Here is a 17,903-nt window from a genome sequence, read left to right on the forward strand (position 1 = left end):
TCCCTCTTAGCATTCCCCCTCTTTTTCTATTCCTTTTGTCTGTCTTTGATGTTATATCTCTTAGGTTTTCTCACCTATTCCTTCTAAATTTAGAGAAGCTATTGCTAACTCAAGGTGAAGGCCCATTTCTGTGTGACGAGGGATGCGGCTTCCTTTCCATGGAGATATAGGTCCCCTTCTAAGAATATATATAGACAGTTTATACTAGGCGTATTTCCAAGCCATTGCGGTCCACAGGTTGACCTTAAAGCGGTAGTATACTATACTATATGACTTTTACCTACAGGTAAGCCTATAATAAGGCTTACCTGAAAGTACAATTATTATCTCCTAAACCTTCACGGTTTAGGAGATATTAAACCTGCATGCAGCTGCTGACATCTGCAGCGCATGCGCTCTGAAGATCTGGCGGACCTTCAGAGCTCCTTGCCGGATCTTGACGGAAAGTGCATGCGCAGGAGTGACGTCTTCGCGGCTCCGGCCACTCACAGCGCCGGAGGCGCCGAACCAGGAAGAGACGCCGAGGGAGCATGTCAGCTTCCGCAGCATTGGCAATTTATGCCCTTCCTTTTGATTCATAGATGGGCGTGTGTTATGTAAAATAGACTCCGCACATTAGGAGGTATAGGGAATCATGGCAACTGTAGTTCCCTGCGGGAGATGCAGATGATAGCACAGTGGAAGAAAATGCTTCAGAGCTCCCCCCACTATCACTGACATTATCTAACAGAGGAAGAACAGTGGGGTAGGGATTACAGACCCCAATTGTAGCTATATGTTAGGGTAATAATAATTTCATTTATTATATTTGCAGTATTACTGTGTAACTTTCAGGTGTTGTAATCAAGTTTCACTAAAATATGCAGGCTGTCTTTAGTTGTATTTAAATTTTAGTAGAGGAGCAGCATGGAAAAGCCCAAAATCTGTCTTCCAGCATCCATGCCTTCATCAGGAAGCTTTGGGGGAAAGAGACACCAGCAGGTCCAGACATTTGCCACCTGTGGCTTTCACAGCCTAGGAACCAGGAGCTGCTGTGCCTAGGAAGTAGTGTTACCCCACCTGGACCTGCTTCTGATAATGCTGGCCAAGTGAAGATAACCCAGTGTGTCCCTAAGCAGGGACATCGCTTTAGCACAAGACCAGCCCCATAAGGAGTACTCATCTATCCACAGGAGTGCCTTGCACTGCCAATATAAGGGATGCCACTGGTCAGCCCACCAAAGGGGGTAAGTCACAGCCCAGTGCTGGCTCATCCCAGATACTTAAAGGAAAGCAGTCCTAGAATTCTTCCTGAAAAATATGGCCATGAGACCTCCATGCAAGGAGGAGCAAGGGGAAATGGGTGGAGGACTGCAAACAAGAGCCTGGGCTGAGCCTCTTTCCACCAGATTACAAGAGATGTGTCACCCGAGACTGGCAATGAAAAGACAATAACTGACCGGTTATCCAGAAGGACATTTTATTTTTTAGGTATTTTTTTGGTTATGTACACCATGTCATGTTTGTGAAGCCTCTCTATCATGTGCTATCCTCAAAGATGATTTGTAAAAGCTGGATCCCCAGTACTTCCTGGTCACAACAAGCCTTAAGCAGCTAACTGTCTCTCTTACGAGATTAATGTTATTCTGATTTGTCCTCTAATCTGTCCAGAACTCGTCCCTGTTTGCACAGGAAACAGTGTTTCATAAAACTCTCTTCCTTGTGTTTGCACTGATGAAATGCATGCACAATCTAGCAATAAATATTCAATAAATATGAATAAAGCAGCAGAAAGGTGTATTCTTAGCCCTATGATTGGATTGCAGTGGTGCATCTCTATACAAAGGCATCTACTGATCTGTGTCTCATTTTCATATGTACTTGTTAAAGTGTTTGTTACCCCCAACATTTCAAATTCCTGATATGTGCCTGCTATACATGTACTATGAAAAATTATCCTGTTCGCATTGTATTGCTTCCTTTGTGTGAAATCTCTGGTGTTCCTGCTGCTTTCCTGTTCAAAACTAACCACACTAAGCAGAACACATCATGGTCAGTTCTCTAGCTATGCTGGGAACTCAGCCTGCTCTCCTTCAATGATCAGACTTATGTGGACACGCCTCCCCTGCACAGTCTTTCACTGGGAAGTTCAGTGTACTGTTGCCTCTCCTACCCCAGCTCTTATGCAGCTGAGAAACAGAGGGAATGTGGTCACTTATAAAAAAGGGAAAAAATGTATTGATAATATTTTTTTTAATATCCATGCACATATGGTCTTCCTTTAATCTTTAATGGATTCTTTTACAAGATGATTGTTTAGAATCACTTTAAGGAAAGGACCTCTTTCAGGTTGCCTAAAATTAAATACATTATTAATAAAAATAAATAAAAGGTGGGTTCCTATGCACTACTGTATTGGATATGCAATATTACAAGCAATAGGGCAGCTGCTCACATCAGTGCCATGTGTCCCCACATTAAGAATGTTAATGAAAATTATTTATTGATGTGGCGGTCTGCCAATAAGAGTTCAGTGATGATAAATAGTACTTGCAAACATAAAGTGATCTCCTGTTCCGTAGTGCAATCACCAATTAGTTGTGCACAAAATTTGAATAAAACTTCTATAATTTATTTTTATCAGTAGGTAAATAATATTCAATCTTATTATAATCTTGTAAATATCAATCTACTAGATTAAATGACATATCGCATTTAGTCCAGTTTCTATAAAGTGCTCTAAATATTATGTGATATATTAAATTTCCTCAAATCAAATACAGTGGGGATCGAAAGTTTGGGCACCCCAGGTAAAAATTTGTATTAATGTGCATAAAGAAGCCAAGGAAAGATGGAAAAGTCTCCAAAAGCCATCAAATTACAGATTAGACATTCTTATAATATGCCAACAAAAGTTAGATTTTATTTCCATCATTTACACTTTCAAAATAACAGAAAACAAAAAAATTGCATCTGCAAAAGTTTGGGCACCCTGCAGAGTTAATATCTTGTACTGCCCCCTTTGGCAAGTATCACAGCTTGTAAACACTTTTTGTAGCCAGCCAAGAGTCTTTCAAGTCTTGTTTGAAGTATCTTTGCCCATTCTTCCTTACAAAAGTCTTCCAGTTCTTTGAGATTTCTGGGCTGTCTGTCACGCACTGCTCTTTTAAAGTCTATCCATAGATTTTCAATTATGTTGAAAAAATAAACAAAGAAGCTGGCGCTCTGAAGCACTGGGAAACAGCTAGTGTGCAAGCAAAATCATGAAATGAATAAAAACAGAAAACAATGTATAACACAGATACCTATATAGCAATAGGCTGGGGTGAAGTCCATGTAATGAGGAAATGAGATGAAGGTCTGCACGAAGGGCCAGCTCTGCTGCACAGGAAGTCAATCTGTCAAAAGGATGAAGCAAAAAAACAAGCGGAGCGCCTCTAAGTGCAATACGTTTAATGGAAGTAAAACATACAACAGGTGGTAACTCACTAGATGTGCCTTGAGAGCCCGGTCCCGGGGAAGACAGAGCCGGCATCTCCCCGCTGCTTCATCTACCGGATCAGATCCTCTCAACATCCTTCCTCTCGGCAGTAGCTACATGGACAGCCTGACCCCAGGACGTTTGTTTTTGTGCCTTTACTTCATCCACATCTAGTGAGTTACCACCTGTTGTATGTTTTACTTCCATTAAACGTATTGCACTTAGAGGCGCTCCGCTTGTTTTTTTGTTTCAATTATGTTGAGGTCAGGAGATTGTGAAGGCCATGGAAAAACCTTCAGTTTACACCTCTTGATGTAATCCCCCATGGATTTCGAGGTGTGTTTAGGATCATTATCCATTTGTAGAAGCCATACTCTCTTTAACTTCAGCTTTTTCACAGATGGCATCAAGTTACCATCCAAAATTTGCTGAAATTTTATTGAATCCATTTTTCCTTCTACTCGTGAGATGTTCCCTGTGCCACTGGCTGCAATACAACCCCAAAGCATGATTGATCCACCTCTATGCTTACAGTTGGACAGAGGTTCTTTTCATTAAATTCTGCGCCCCTTCTTCTCCAAATGTACCTTTGCTCATTCCGGCCAAAAAGTTCAGTTTTAACCTCATCGGTCCACAGAACTTGTTTCCAAAATGCATCGGGCTTGTCTATATGTTCATTTGCAAAGTTCAAACGCTGATTTTAGTGGTGAGGACGTAGAAGAGGTTTTCTTCTGATGACTCTTCCATGAAGACCATATTTGTACAAGTATCTCTTTATAGTGGAATAGTGTACCACAACTCCAGTGTCTGCCAGATCTTTCTGGAGGGATCGTGCAGTCAAACGTGGGTTTTCAATTGTTTTTCTCACAATCCTGCGAGCTGTTCTGTCTGATATTTTTCTTGGTCTTCCGGATCTTGCTTTAACTTCCACTGTTCCTGATGACTGCCATTTCTTAATTACATTCCAAACAGAGGATATTGACATCTGAAAACGCTTTGCTATCTTCTTATAGCCTTCTCCAGCTTTGTGAGCGTCAACTATTTTCAGTTTCAGTTTTCTAGACAACTGCTTAGAAGATCCCATGGTGCTGATTGTTGGGGCAAGGTCAGATGAGTCTGGGCATTTAAAACCTTTGAGATTGACATCACCTGGTCTTCCCAGACAATGATTGAGAACAATCCATGACACTGGCAGGTCTCAGCCTTGCAAAGGTGGCAGTGCATGCTATAAATTCTGCAGGGAGCCCAAACTTTTGCAGATGCCACTTTTTTGTTTTCTGTAATTTTGAAAGTGTCAATGATGCAAATAAAATCTAACTTTTGTTGACATATTAGAAGAATGTCTAATCTGTAATTTGATGCCTTTTGGAGATTTTTCCATCTTTCCTTGGCTTCTTTATGCACATTAATGCAAATTTTTACCTGGGGTGCCCAAACTTTCGATCTCCACTGTATATATATATATATATATATATATATATATATATATATATATATTTATATATATATATATATATATATATATATATATATATATATATACAGTTGGGCTCATAAGTTTACATACCCTGGCAGAATTTATGATTTCTTGGCCATTTTTCCGAGAATTTGAATGATAACACAAAAACTTTTCTTTCACTCATGGTTAGTGTTTGGCTGAAGTAATTTATTATCAATCAACTGTGTTTACTCTTTTTAAATCATAATGAAATCAGAAACTACCCAAATGACCCTGATCAAAATTTTACATACCCTGGTGATTTTGGCCTGATAACATGCACACAAGTTGATACAAAGGGGTTTGAATGGCTATTAAAGGTAACCATCCTCACCTGTGATCTGTTTGCTTGTAATTAGTGTGTGTGTATAAAAGGTTAATGAGTTTCTGGACCCTTGCATCTTTCATCCAGTGCTGCACTGACATTTCTGGATTCTGAGTCATGGGGAAAGCAAAAGAACTGTCAAAGGATCTGCGGGAAAAGGTAGTTGAAATGTATAAAACAGGAAAAGGATATAAAAAGATATCCCAGGAACTGAGAATGCCAATCAGCAGTGTTCAAACTCTAATCATGAAGTGGAAAATGAGGTGTTCTGTGTAAATCAAACCACGGTCAGGTAGACCAACTAAGGTTTCAGCCACAACTGCCAGGAAAATTGTTCAGGATGCAAAGACAAACCCACAAATAACTTCAGGTGAAATACAGGACTCTGAAAACATGTGGTGTGGCTGTTTCAAGATCCTCAATAAGGAGGCACTAGAAGAAAGATGGGCTGCATGGTTGAGTCGCCAGAAGAAAGCCATTACTATGCAAATGCCACAAAGTATCCCGCTTACAGTATGCCAAACAGCACAGAGACAAGCCTCAAACCTTCTGGCACAAAGTTATTTGGAGTGATGAGATCAAAATTGAGCTTTTTGGCCACAACCATAAATGCTACATTTGGAGAGGAGTCAACAAGGCCTATGATGAAAGGTACACCATTCCTACTGTGAAGCACGGAGGTGGATCTCTGATGTTTTGGGGATGTGTGAGCTACAAAGGCACAGGAAATTTGGTCAGAATTGATGGCAAGATGACTGTTATTAAAAAAATACTGGAGGAAAATTTGCATTCATTAGCCCGGAAGTTAGGCATGGGACGTACATGGACATTCCAACATGACAATGATCCTAAACACAAGGTCAAGTCGACTTATCATTGGCTACAGCAGAATAAAGTGAAGGTTCTGGAGTGGTCATCTCAGTCTCCTGACCTCAATATCATTGAGCCACTCTGGGGAGATCTCAAACTTGCAGTTCATGTAAGACAGCCCAAGAATTTTCAGGAACTGGAGGCTTTTTGCCAGGAAGAATGGGCAGCTTTACCACCTGAGAAGGTAAAGAGCCTCATCCACAAATTCCACAAAAGACTTCAAGCTTCAAGTCATTGATGTTAAAGGGGGCAATACACGGTATTAAAAATTGAGGTATGTAAATTTTTGATCAGGGTTATTTGGGTAGTTTCTGTTGTCATTATGATTTAAAAAGAGTAAACACAGTTGATTGATAATAAATGGAATGAAAAGTTTTTGTGATATCATTCATATTCTCTGAAAAAATGGCCAAGAAATCATAAATTCTGCCAGGGTATGTAAACTTATGAGCACCACTATATATACAGTATATATCTATCTATATATCTATATATATATCTATATATCTATATATATATAGATATATAGATATATAGATATATATACTGTATATACAGTATCTCACAAATGTGAGTACACCCCTCACATTTTTGTAAATATTTTATTATATCTTTTCATGTGACAACACTGAAGAAATGACACTTTGCTACAATGTAAAGTAGTGAGTGTACAGCTTGTATAACAGTGTAAATTTTCTGTCGCCTCAAAATAACTTGACACACAGCCATTAATGTCTAAACCGCTGGCAACAAAAGTGAGTACACCTCTAAGTGGAAATTACACAGGGCTCAAAGTGTCAATATTTGTTTGGCAACTATTATTTTTCAGCACTGTCTTAACCCTCTTGGGCATGGAGTTCACCAAAGCTTTACAGGTTGCTACTGTAATCCTCTTCCACTCCTCCATGATGACATCATGGAGCTGTTGGATGTTAGAGGCCTTGCGCTCCTCCAACTTCCATTTGAGGAAGCCCCACAGATGCTCAATAAGGTTTAGGTCTGGAGACATTCTTGGCCAGCTTCTTTAGCAAGGCAGTGGTCGTCTTGGAGGTGTGTTTGGGGTTGCAATCATGTTGGAATACTGCCCTGTGGTCCAGTCTCTGAAGGGAGGGGATCATACTCTGTTTCAGTGTGTCACAGTACATGTTGGCATTCATGGTTCCTTCAATGAACTATAGCTTCCCAGTGCTGGCAGCACTCATGCAGCGCCAGACCATGACACTTCCAACACCATGCTTGACCGTAGACAAGACATTCTTGTCTTTTTACTCCTCACCTGGTTGCCGCCACACACGCTTGACACCATCTGAACCAAATAAGTTGATCTTGGTCTCATCAGACCACAGGACACAGTTCCAGTAATTCATGTCCTTAGTCTGCTTGTCTTCAGCAAACTGTTTGCAGGCTTTCTTGTGCATCATCTGGGATGACAGCCATGCAGACCAATTTGATGCAGTGTGCAGGGTATGGTCTTAGCACTGACAGGCTCACCCCCCACCCCGTCAACCTCTGCAGCAATGCTGGCAGCACTCATACATCAATTTCCCAAAGACAACCTCTGGATATGACACTGAGCATGTGTACTAAACTACTTTGGTCGACCACGGCGAGGCCTGTTCTGAGTGGAACCTGTCCAGTTAAATTGCTGTATTGTCTTGGCCACCATGCTGCAGCTCAGTTTCAGGGTCCCGGTAGTCTTCTTATAGCCTAGGCCAGTGATGGCGAACCTTGGCGCTCCAGATGTTTTGGAACTACATTTCCCATAATGCTCATGCACTCTGCAGTGTAGTTGAGCATCATGGGAAATGTAGTTCCAAAACATCTGGGGGGCCAAGGGTCGCCACCACTGGCCTACGCCATCTTTATGTAGAACAACAATTCTTTTTTTCAGATCCTCAGAGAGTTCTTGCCATGAGGTGCCATATTAAACTTACAGTGACCAGTATGAGAGAGTGAGAGTGATAATACCAACTTTAACACACCTGCTTGTGACCTTGTCACACTAACGAGTCACATGACACCGGGAAGGAAACATGGCTAATTGGGCATAATTTGGACATTTTCACTTAGGGGTGTACTCACTTTTGTTGCCAGTGGTTTAGACATTAATGGCTGTGTGTTGAGTTATTCTGAGGCGACAGCAAATGTACACTGTTATACAAGGTGTACACTCACTACTTTACATCGTAGCAAAGTGTAATTTCTTCAGTGTTTTTACACGAAAAGATATAAAATATTTACAAAAATGGGAGGGGTGTACTCACTTTTGTGAGATAATATATATATATATATATATATATATATATATATATATATATATATATACACAAAGATAAAGTGCAATAGATTAAAAATTATTGTGCAATACACCGCATGCTTCAGAGTAAAGTCATTAATAATAATTAAAATGTGCAAACAATATCCAATGTGCAAACCATGCCAAACAGTCTAATGTGTAAATGATCCCAATGAGGTAATTATTCAAGCAAAATAAAGTGAATACAAGTCCCATAAAGAATCTTCAATATGTGTGAAAATACTGTATATAAATCAAGTGCTTTTCTCCTTCTTCGCTTTGTATCCTGGTATCACCCCTTATAGTTGTGATAAAGAATCCACCTCTTGAAACCATATACAGATAACTGGTGTAGGTGGCTGCTCACCTCAAGGTTTGATCTATACCCTCATACAGATCAAATACACTTGGTTTCTATGTATCTTCTCCATATCAGCACCTCCGACAGTCTGTCTGTATGTGTCCTCCCTGCCTGTTCCTCTCACACGTTTTATTAAAAAAATATGTAGCACTCACATATAAAAACGAATTGTCTCAGGTAGTAGTGAAATAAGATACTTTACGAACACTGCCGGTCCAGCCGAGACACGGAGGTTGACTTCACCCAAACTCTTCTGACGCAATGCGTCACTACACACCTGACTTCATAAGGGGTGGAGTCGGGTGAGTTCAATTCATCTATTTGTAGCGCATAATGGTTGACATAATGGTTGACATGTGCTAGTAAATCTGCATCAGAATACTAGCACATCCACTCGAGTGCACCTGTTGATCTATACTGGCTGATCCAAAATGGGCATATATCAGTCATTACAATTCCGGTTGTTATAAACACATGTAGGAATTGTCCTTAATCAAATCTGTGGCTGAAACTCTCAATATGGAGGATGTTCTGTCAGAGAAATCACCAACAGAAAAATCACTTTCTGCAATAAAATGTGTCCCTACCTGTACAACACAAGGTGAGGAAAATCTCTGCTTGTGTGCAGATCCCTGGACTTTTCAAATCTCAGGGAACCGAGCCATGAACTAATCATTTTGGGCTACAAAATAGAATTTTGTTACCATGGGTGAGACTGGTTCTCTCCCTCCAATCTCCATGATATTTGAATAGTAGTCAAGGGTTTGCCTTGGTAAGGGTTCACTGCTCCAGTTCTATCCTTGGACAGGTTTAGAATTTTTTACATATAAACCTCAAGGCTCAGAAAGTATGGCCAAGGCTTTTTTTGGCCATGCTTCTCTTCTGGGTCACGGGGGTGCACTTACTTTTGCTCTCCTGTGGCCCAAAATCAGTTACAGAGACAAAGGCTCTAGAAGGCTCTTGAACATATTGTGGGGTTTCACATGGATGTCTAATCAGCTGCTGATCTCCTTAGCACAATGAGAGTCTGAGCCAGCTGCTTCTGCCTTTTCTCCAGACCAGTGCCTCAGTGAGCACTGGAGGGGCAAAGCAGTTTGTGGTGACTGACAGTCACTACTCTCTACTCCGGGAAGACAGAGAGCTGATCTATCAGTGGTTATGTTATTGCTCAGTTCTAGGGCTTAGAGCCGGCAGGGGACAGCTGCAGCATCACACCGATGCTCCAGCATGGAGATGAGTATACATGTTTATTTGTTTTAAGCCTCAAATTTTTCCTTTAAAATCTTTGTGCAGGTCAAAAAAAATTAAAAACAGAGTCCATCCATATAGTGGTGGCATTATATTTAGGAGACTTCCTGGCATCTTTTGACATCAAGGATGTCTACTTGCATGCCAAAAAATTTCCGCTCCATCAACAGTTTCTACATTTTCCAGGGGGAACAATCACTTACAATTTGTGGATCTCCAGTTCAGCCTTGGGCCGATCCCCTGGTTTTACCAGAGTAATAGTTCTGGTCCTGGCCTTACTGACAAAGCATGGAATTTCCATGGTGGGTTTTCTAGATGGCAGCAGCACTGGAGATCTCCCACATTCTATGTTAGATGAAGAGTCATGTTCTGGCTCTATTCATGGTTTACATTCTGATACACAACTGTAGACAAGCAGACTACCCAAGTAGACAAATTCTAGATGCAAGAGCGTGGTCCTGACACCTGAAGGTCTTCCTTCAGATTTTGTGCAGATGGGGACATAGGATTTGGATCTTCTGGCATCTTGTCTCAACATCAAAGGGAAAAGATTTGTTTGCAAAATGAAGGATCCCTGGGTAGATGTGACATATGTTCTGTTGGCACTCTGGAAGAAGCATACTCTTATCTATGTCTTTCCTTCCATCATTTTTAGCTTTTGAGCCAGATAGAAGCCAGCTAGACCTCAACCTGATAGAACACCTTTGGGATGAAATAGAGCTGAGACTGCAAGCCAGGCCTTCTCTTCCAACATCAGTGCCTGACCTCACAAATGCGCTTCTGGAAGAATGACCAAACATTCCCATAGACACACTTTTAAACCTTGTGGATAGACTTCCTAGAAGAGTTGAAGCTGTTATAGCTGCAAAGGGTGGGTCAACTCAATATTGAACCCTTAGGCTCCGTTTCCACTACTGCGGCTACGAAGTCGTGCTACTTCTAGCGCGACTTCGTAGTGAAAGTTGTTTGCGGCTTTCAGTGCGACTTGTCCTTAATTATAGAGGGAAGTCGCACTGAAGTCGGCCCAAAAGTAGTGCACAAACTACTTTTGAAGTCGCCGCAACTCAAGTCGTGACAGTGAAAACGGGCCGAATTGAAATCAATGGCTTTTGACTTGCTGTGCGACTTGACATGTGTCAAGTCGCACAGCAAGTCGCAATAGTGGAAACGATGCCATTAAAGTTTATCTGCATGTAAAGGCAGGCGTCCCAATACTTTTGAAAATATAGTGTATGTACTAAGTGTAGGTGTCAGCGCTGCTGCATATAATAACTATAAATAAATAAATAAAACAAATCATCAACTAATACCATGTGTGGTCCAAAGTGCTGAGTGCAAACTGTGCAAAATATTAAAGTATCAATAAGTTCTTTATCTGTTAATAAATGTCCTTCAAATATCAAATCCAGTACATATAGTTCTTAAAAAAAGTGAAGATAAAGTGCTTCTGTGCTCCACTCCAAAAATGTGCTTGTGCTCCCCTTTGAATGCCTACTCACCAGAACACTATGTATAGATGGCCTGTGTGTCTGTGTGAGGTAGCCGTATCCTCTCCAAGGCAGGTTTGCATCCAAATACTGTGTCCAAACGCTATGCTTGAGTTGGTATACACACTGATATAGATCGTAGTATGCTGGCCAGGTTCCTCCTCAATGACACAGAAATACAACCCGCCATGGTGAAGTATGCCAAACAACGTTATTGATAAAAAAAAATAAGAACTCTTTACCTCTTTTTTTGTGTTGCTTGTGGCGTGGATATTTGCAGCATACTTTCTGCTATAGACTGCTCAATAGAGCTTAAAATTTTGCACATCCACATCCTCGTGAGGCAATTTGTGCAATTTAATTTCTTTGCCACTGCAGACTGCATGCAGGCCCAAAATGCACCCTGTTCCCTATCATGCTGATATAAAAGCATGTGAGCCAGTGCCACATGGGGTGCTTGGGGAGCATGAAAGCCGCCCTGTGGAGGACTCCGTGGGATGTGGATTGTTCTGGGCAGGCAAAGATGATCATTGGCAGGTCTTATGTTTTTTGGAGCATTTGCGTCAGTGTTTCTGTTCCTAAAATAATGCAAAAAAAAAAAACATAATTTGCAGTCCTTGAGCACTCTTTTAAAAACATGTCCCACGTTGCCCCCTCCTACCTTTGCTAGTCTTCTGTGCCACTAAAAGGTGTGGCAAGCTCAAATTTGCACAAAATATATAGCAAAAATCATATTACCGCTCACCGAAAAACAGGTACACTGTCTATTTAAGATTCATCTGCCTTCATCCACTTCAGAAGCTGCAGCAAGTGAGCCCATGCAACACATCTAGAGGCAGACAGCAGACACAGTCACAGTCTGAGACAAACCCAGTCAGACAGTCCAACCTCCAGGAACGCACAGCAGGGAGCAACAGCAACAAGTCTTTACCTGGCAGGACTGCAGAGAGAGAGGGAGAGAAGCCTTTTCCCCTGCAGACCTCCAAGACTGTTTATGCCATTGCTTGGCACCTGGTGGATACCATCCAGTGCTACCCATCTCCCTGCTACCTGTGACATCATCCACAGCCACTCTCAGACTGACAATAAAGTCAGGAGCGCAGTGCAGTGCACTGCATATACAAGACAGGAAACAACACAGGGGAGAGGCAATAACGACATTGCAGAGCTTTTATAATGCCACACCTGTACAATATCAATGCTGTTTAAGCATAATTTGCCCACGGCCCGTCACACAGGGCACACAGTTTTTAGGAAGGTTTACTTCCAAAATTGTGGGTCTTCCAACTCCATGAGAGGCTGAACATGGAGGGATAGGTTCAGTAGGGGGGGATATACTTGCAGCAAACAAAGTACTTAACAACTGCAATCAACAGGTGGCCTGGAACATGACCAAAAAAAAGTACACTTCAGTTGGGGGAGGGGCTGTCTTTTTTTAGCTAGGAAGAAGTGGTCATTTGGGCTCCAGAGGAGATGTTAGTTGTGGTAGTTAAATGGAGTTGTGTGCTGACGTGAGGTGAGCCAGGAAATAGAATGTTAATTGTGCCCAAGCAGTATCCTAAAGAAACAGGATTTTTGTACTCACTCTAAAATCATTTTCTTGGAGGTCATTATTGGACACAGGAATGAGTTATTCAGCGACGACTGAGTTTTAATGACACTTTCTGGAGGAAATGGATATTGACAAACAAAAAAGCCAATGGCCAGCCAAGTATAACTCCTTGTATTTCCATCATGGTTCCTTTTTGCAGAAAGCAATGTTAGTAAATCACAAACACAGAGACAATTGATGCACCCTAAAGCAGATCAAATGAGGGGTGGGCAACAGTAATAAAACATAAACAGGCTCACATAACAAAAAACTGAAATGGGAGTAGCTTAAAGAGCTGCCCAAAAGAACTTTAACCTGAAGCTGACATCAGAAGAGGCTTGAATATCCACCTGGTAAAATATTTGAGAGAGAAGAAAGAACAATGTCCTTGGTGAGGTGAAAGGCCAAAACCACCTTAACCACTTCCATACCGAGCCATAGTAAAATGACGCTGGCAGGAAGTGCTCCTCGATCCGGGCGGCCGTCATATGACGCCCGCCTGCTCTCACCGCTACTTTGCGCTGTTTACCACGCTGTTTACCATGCTATCGGCTGTGTCCAATCACAGCCGATCACATAAGCGGCTCCAGCGCGAGCCGCTTGTTCTCTCCGCAATGCGCACCCCCGGAGGCGTGCAGCACGGCGAGCAGGGATGAGGCTCGTCCCTCGGACTGAGCCCATCCCCGATCTAGGTAAAGAGCCAATGAAATTGACTTTTTTTCACGTGACCGGCTGTCAATCACAGCCGGTCACAGAATGTCAACAGAGAACACAGTAACTAGCTGTCACCGTGTTCTCCTCCTCACGCACTGCTCCTGTGTGAGGAGGAGATTGCGGTAACACTTAGTTACCAATCATAGTGCAGCCCAAAACACAATGATTGCCCCCCCCCCCCCCAATAAAGAGGACCTGTCACTAGCCCATCAAAGTACCTGTCACTAGCCCATCAAAGTATCTGTCACCAGCCCATGAGAGTACCCAAGTACCTGTCACCAGCCCATCAGATACTCTGATGACAGGTACTCGGGTACTCTGATGGGCTGGTGACAGGTACTCGGGTACTCTGATGGGCTGGTGATAGGTATTTGGGTACTCTGATGACAGGTACTTGGGTACTCTGGTGACAGGTAATTGGATGGGCTGGTGACAGGTACTCGGGTACTCTGATGACAGGTACTCGGGTACTTTGAGTACCTCTCATCAGAGTACTCGAGTACCTGTCTCCAGCAGCCCATCAGGGTATCTGAGTACCTATCTGCAGCCCAATAGAGTACCTGAGTACCTGTCTTCTGCCCATCAAATTACCCGAGTACCTGCCTCCAGCCCATTAGAGTACCCAAATACCTCTCTGCAGCCCATCATAGTACCCAAGTACCTCTCTGTAGCCCATCAGAGTACCCGAGTACCTGTCTCTAGCCCAGAGTACCCAATTACCTGTCTCCAGCCCTGAGTACCTATCTCCAGCCCAGAGTACCCGAGTACCTGTCTCCAGCCCAGAGTACCTATCTGCCCCCTATCAGATTACCCGAGTACCTGTCTCTAGCCGATCAGAATACCCAAGTACCTCCCTGAAGCTCATCAGAGTACCTTTCTGAAGCCGAGCAGTGCACCTGAGTAACTGCCTGCAGCCCATCAGAGTACCTGAGTACCTATCTGCAGCCCATGCCTCCTAGATTATGTGTTGGACTGTTTGCTTTCCAAAATGGGGTAATTTTATGGGGGTTTCCATTGTCTTGGTGCTCCAGGGCCTTCAAAAGTGTTATAGGTTGTAATGAAATTATATGTGTAATTTATGCCCCTAGAACACCTGACGGGCCATCTCATCGCCGCACCACACTGTGCCCAGGGTCCGGAGGGAGCGCCGCTCCGCGGGTGGCAGCGGCTGGAAGGAGCCGAGTTGGAGGAGAGTGAGCGGAGCGATCCCCGGCATGGTACGAGCGGCTCCCTCTCTGACCTGCTGTTGACTCACGGCTGGTGATGCAGAAGTGACACCACAAGGTGAGGGACGTGGCGGCAGCAGATTGGAGAATCATATTCAAATTATCACCCTTCTATGTCCCACATTTACTGCCCGCATGGTCTCCGGTGGGGTAATGGTTTGGTTCCGTCCCATCGGCTTCCGAACCGGACATTTCACTGCTGCCATGTGTTAGCGCTGCCCCAGCACAGAGGGTTCAAGTGCGGTGTAAGTATGGTTTTCCCCATATGGGCTCTTCTGAGTTACCATGCATTATTAGCTACCATTCAACTTTACATATACCTTTATATCTTTTTCAGATATATGCATCTACTCCTGATGAATGGGCATAATACGACCCATGAAAAAAAAAAAAAAAAAAAGAACACCTGACGGTGCTCCTTGCATGTTGGGCCTCTGTATGTGGCTATTCTGTGACAAAGTCCCACATATGTGGTATCACCATGCTCAGGAGGAGTAGCAGAATGTATTTTGGGGTGTCATTTTTGCTAAGTACATGCTATCTGTTAGAAATATCTTATAAATTGACAACTTTGTGTAAAAAAAAAATGCGTTTTCATTTTCTTTCCACATTTTCCAAAAATTTGTGGAAAAAAATGACATGTTCAAAAAACTCATTATGCCTCATAGAATATACGTTGGGGTGTTTTCTTTCCAAAATGGGGTCATTTTGTGGGTTAATCCATTGTCCTGGTGCTCCAAGGCCTTCAAAATTTGTGAAATTATATGTGTAATTTATGCTCCTAGAAGACCTGACGGTGCTCTTTGCATGTTGGGCCTCTGTATGTGGCCAGACTGTGTAAAAGTCTCACACATGTGATATCGCCATACTCAGGAGGAGTAGCAGAATGTATTTTGCAGGATAATTGAAAGTTTGCATATACTGTGTGTGAGAAATAACTTGTTATTATGACAGTTTTGTGTAAAAAAAAAAATATATATATATTTCTTAATTTTCCCAAGAATTGTGGGAAAAAATTACAACTTCAAAAAACTCACCATGCCTCTTACTAAATACCCTGGAATGTCTACTTTCCAAAAAGGGGTCATTTGGGGGGTATTTGTACTGTCCTGACATTTCAGGGCCTCAAGAAATGAGATAGGCCATCGGTACATCAGGTGTGATGAATTTTCAATGATTGGCACCTAACATAGCTTGTAGACTCTAACGTTCACACAAACTAAATAATAACCACTAATTTGGGTTATTTTTACCAAAGATATGTAGAAGTATAAATTTTGGCCCAAGTTTATGAAAAATTACTTATTTGCAAAATTTTATAATAGAAACTAAAACAAAATGTTTTTTTTTTTCAAAATTTTTGTTCTTTTTTCACTTATATCGCAAAAAATAAAAAACCCAGTGGTGATTAAATGCTACCAAAAGAAAGCTCTATTTGTTTGAAAAAAGTGATAAAAAATTTGATTGTGTACAGCGTTGTATGACATCATTCAAAGTGTGAGAGCGCTGAAAGCTGAAAATTGGTCTGGGCAGGAAGGGGGTGTAACTGTTCTGTATGGAAGTGGTTAAAAAGAAAAAAGAAAGACTCTAGGCCTCAATACTCTCTTGCTCTAATGTACGACCAAATAAAAGTGCTGGTAACAGGGAACGCAACTTTGTGAGTGAGAGTGGAAAGGGGAATACCCTTAATATGTCCATAAGGCAAATTATGAATTGAATCAGATTAAGATCCCATGGAGTCACAGATGGTTTACAAAAGATTGACATGAACATGGAATAAGATTGGTCACTTGATAAAAAAAATATATATATTTTTACAATATCACTTCTTTTATTATATTTTTCTAAGTTTTCCTTGCTATTTAGTTAGGCCTTGCTAGGTCATTTCTTTAAAACATTTTAAAAAAAGGGGGGTGCTGCACCCCCTCATGTTGTTGAGGTAGTTCTTTATTTCTCAAATGTTTCCTACTTCTGTTCTAAGGAATGAGTCAGTTACAGCACTGACTTCAGAAGGTTCAGGATACAACCAAACATTTTTGAGGTCTGGATTTTCCACATCCATCCATCGCATAACCAACCTCTTGATAAACACCTCCTGAGCATTGGTTTGTAATGTGTTTAGGAGGAGTAAATAGTTTTCAAGGAGTTTTCCAGCCACCATACAGAGCAGGTTCAAGTAGGAAGAGTATTGCAAAAGTTTTAATAGTCTTATGGCCGTTCAGACTAGTACTAGTAATAGCACTAGTAGTGGCTACAAGCTGTTTTAAATTTTAAGGTGATGTGCACCACATCAACAAGAACCAATATGGTATCTCTAAGACTGGGATCTTTAGAAGTTGGCTGTGGCTCTACAGGAACAAATGTATCTATCAACAATTTGTGAGATTCTTCGTCTGACAGAGCCTCAGCAACAGAAGACTTGGAGGCTGCCACAACTGCAGGCATGTCTGGCACAGATTCTGGAGGAAAAGTAATTCTGGGTTTGCAATAATAGTCACACTTTGACCCAAAAAATGGGAGGGGGACTACATCTGACAGAGCTAAAGAAGATTCAGGAGGTCTTCAAGGTACAACAATCTCGACTAATGGTGTCAGGGGCCTGAGGAGGGACACTGCAGCCACCATGGAAATGTTTATGGATCATAAGCGCTGGGTACTCAACCACCTGCTGCGAGCAGGAGAAGTTTAATAGATGGAGATGACTAGGCCACTGCAGGTAGCAGCAAGGACTAACCAAGATATAATCCTGTGTTTCTTGCAAATAGAGTCAATGGCAGGAAACAGCTACCTCACACTGAAAAGGCAGAAGCAAAGCATGGAATATGCA

The sequence above is a fragment of the Pelophylax lessonae genome (genome assembly GCF_965119305.1).
Source record: "Pelophylax lessonae genome assembly, chromosome: 1".
In the NCBI taxonomy this organism is placed as follows: Eukaryota; Metazoa; Chordata; class Amphibia; order Anura; family Ranidae; genus Pelophylax; species Pelophylax lessonae.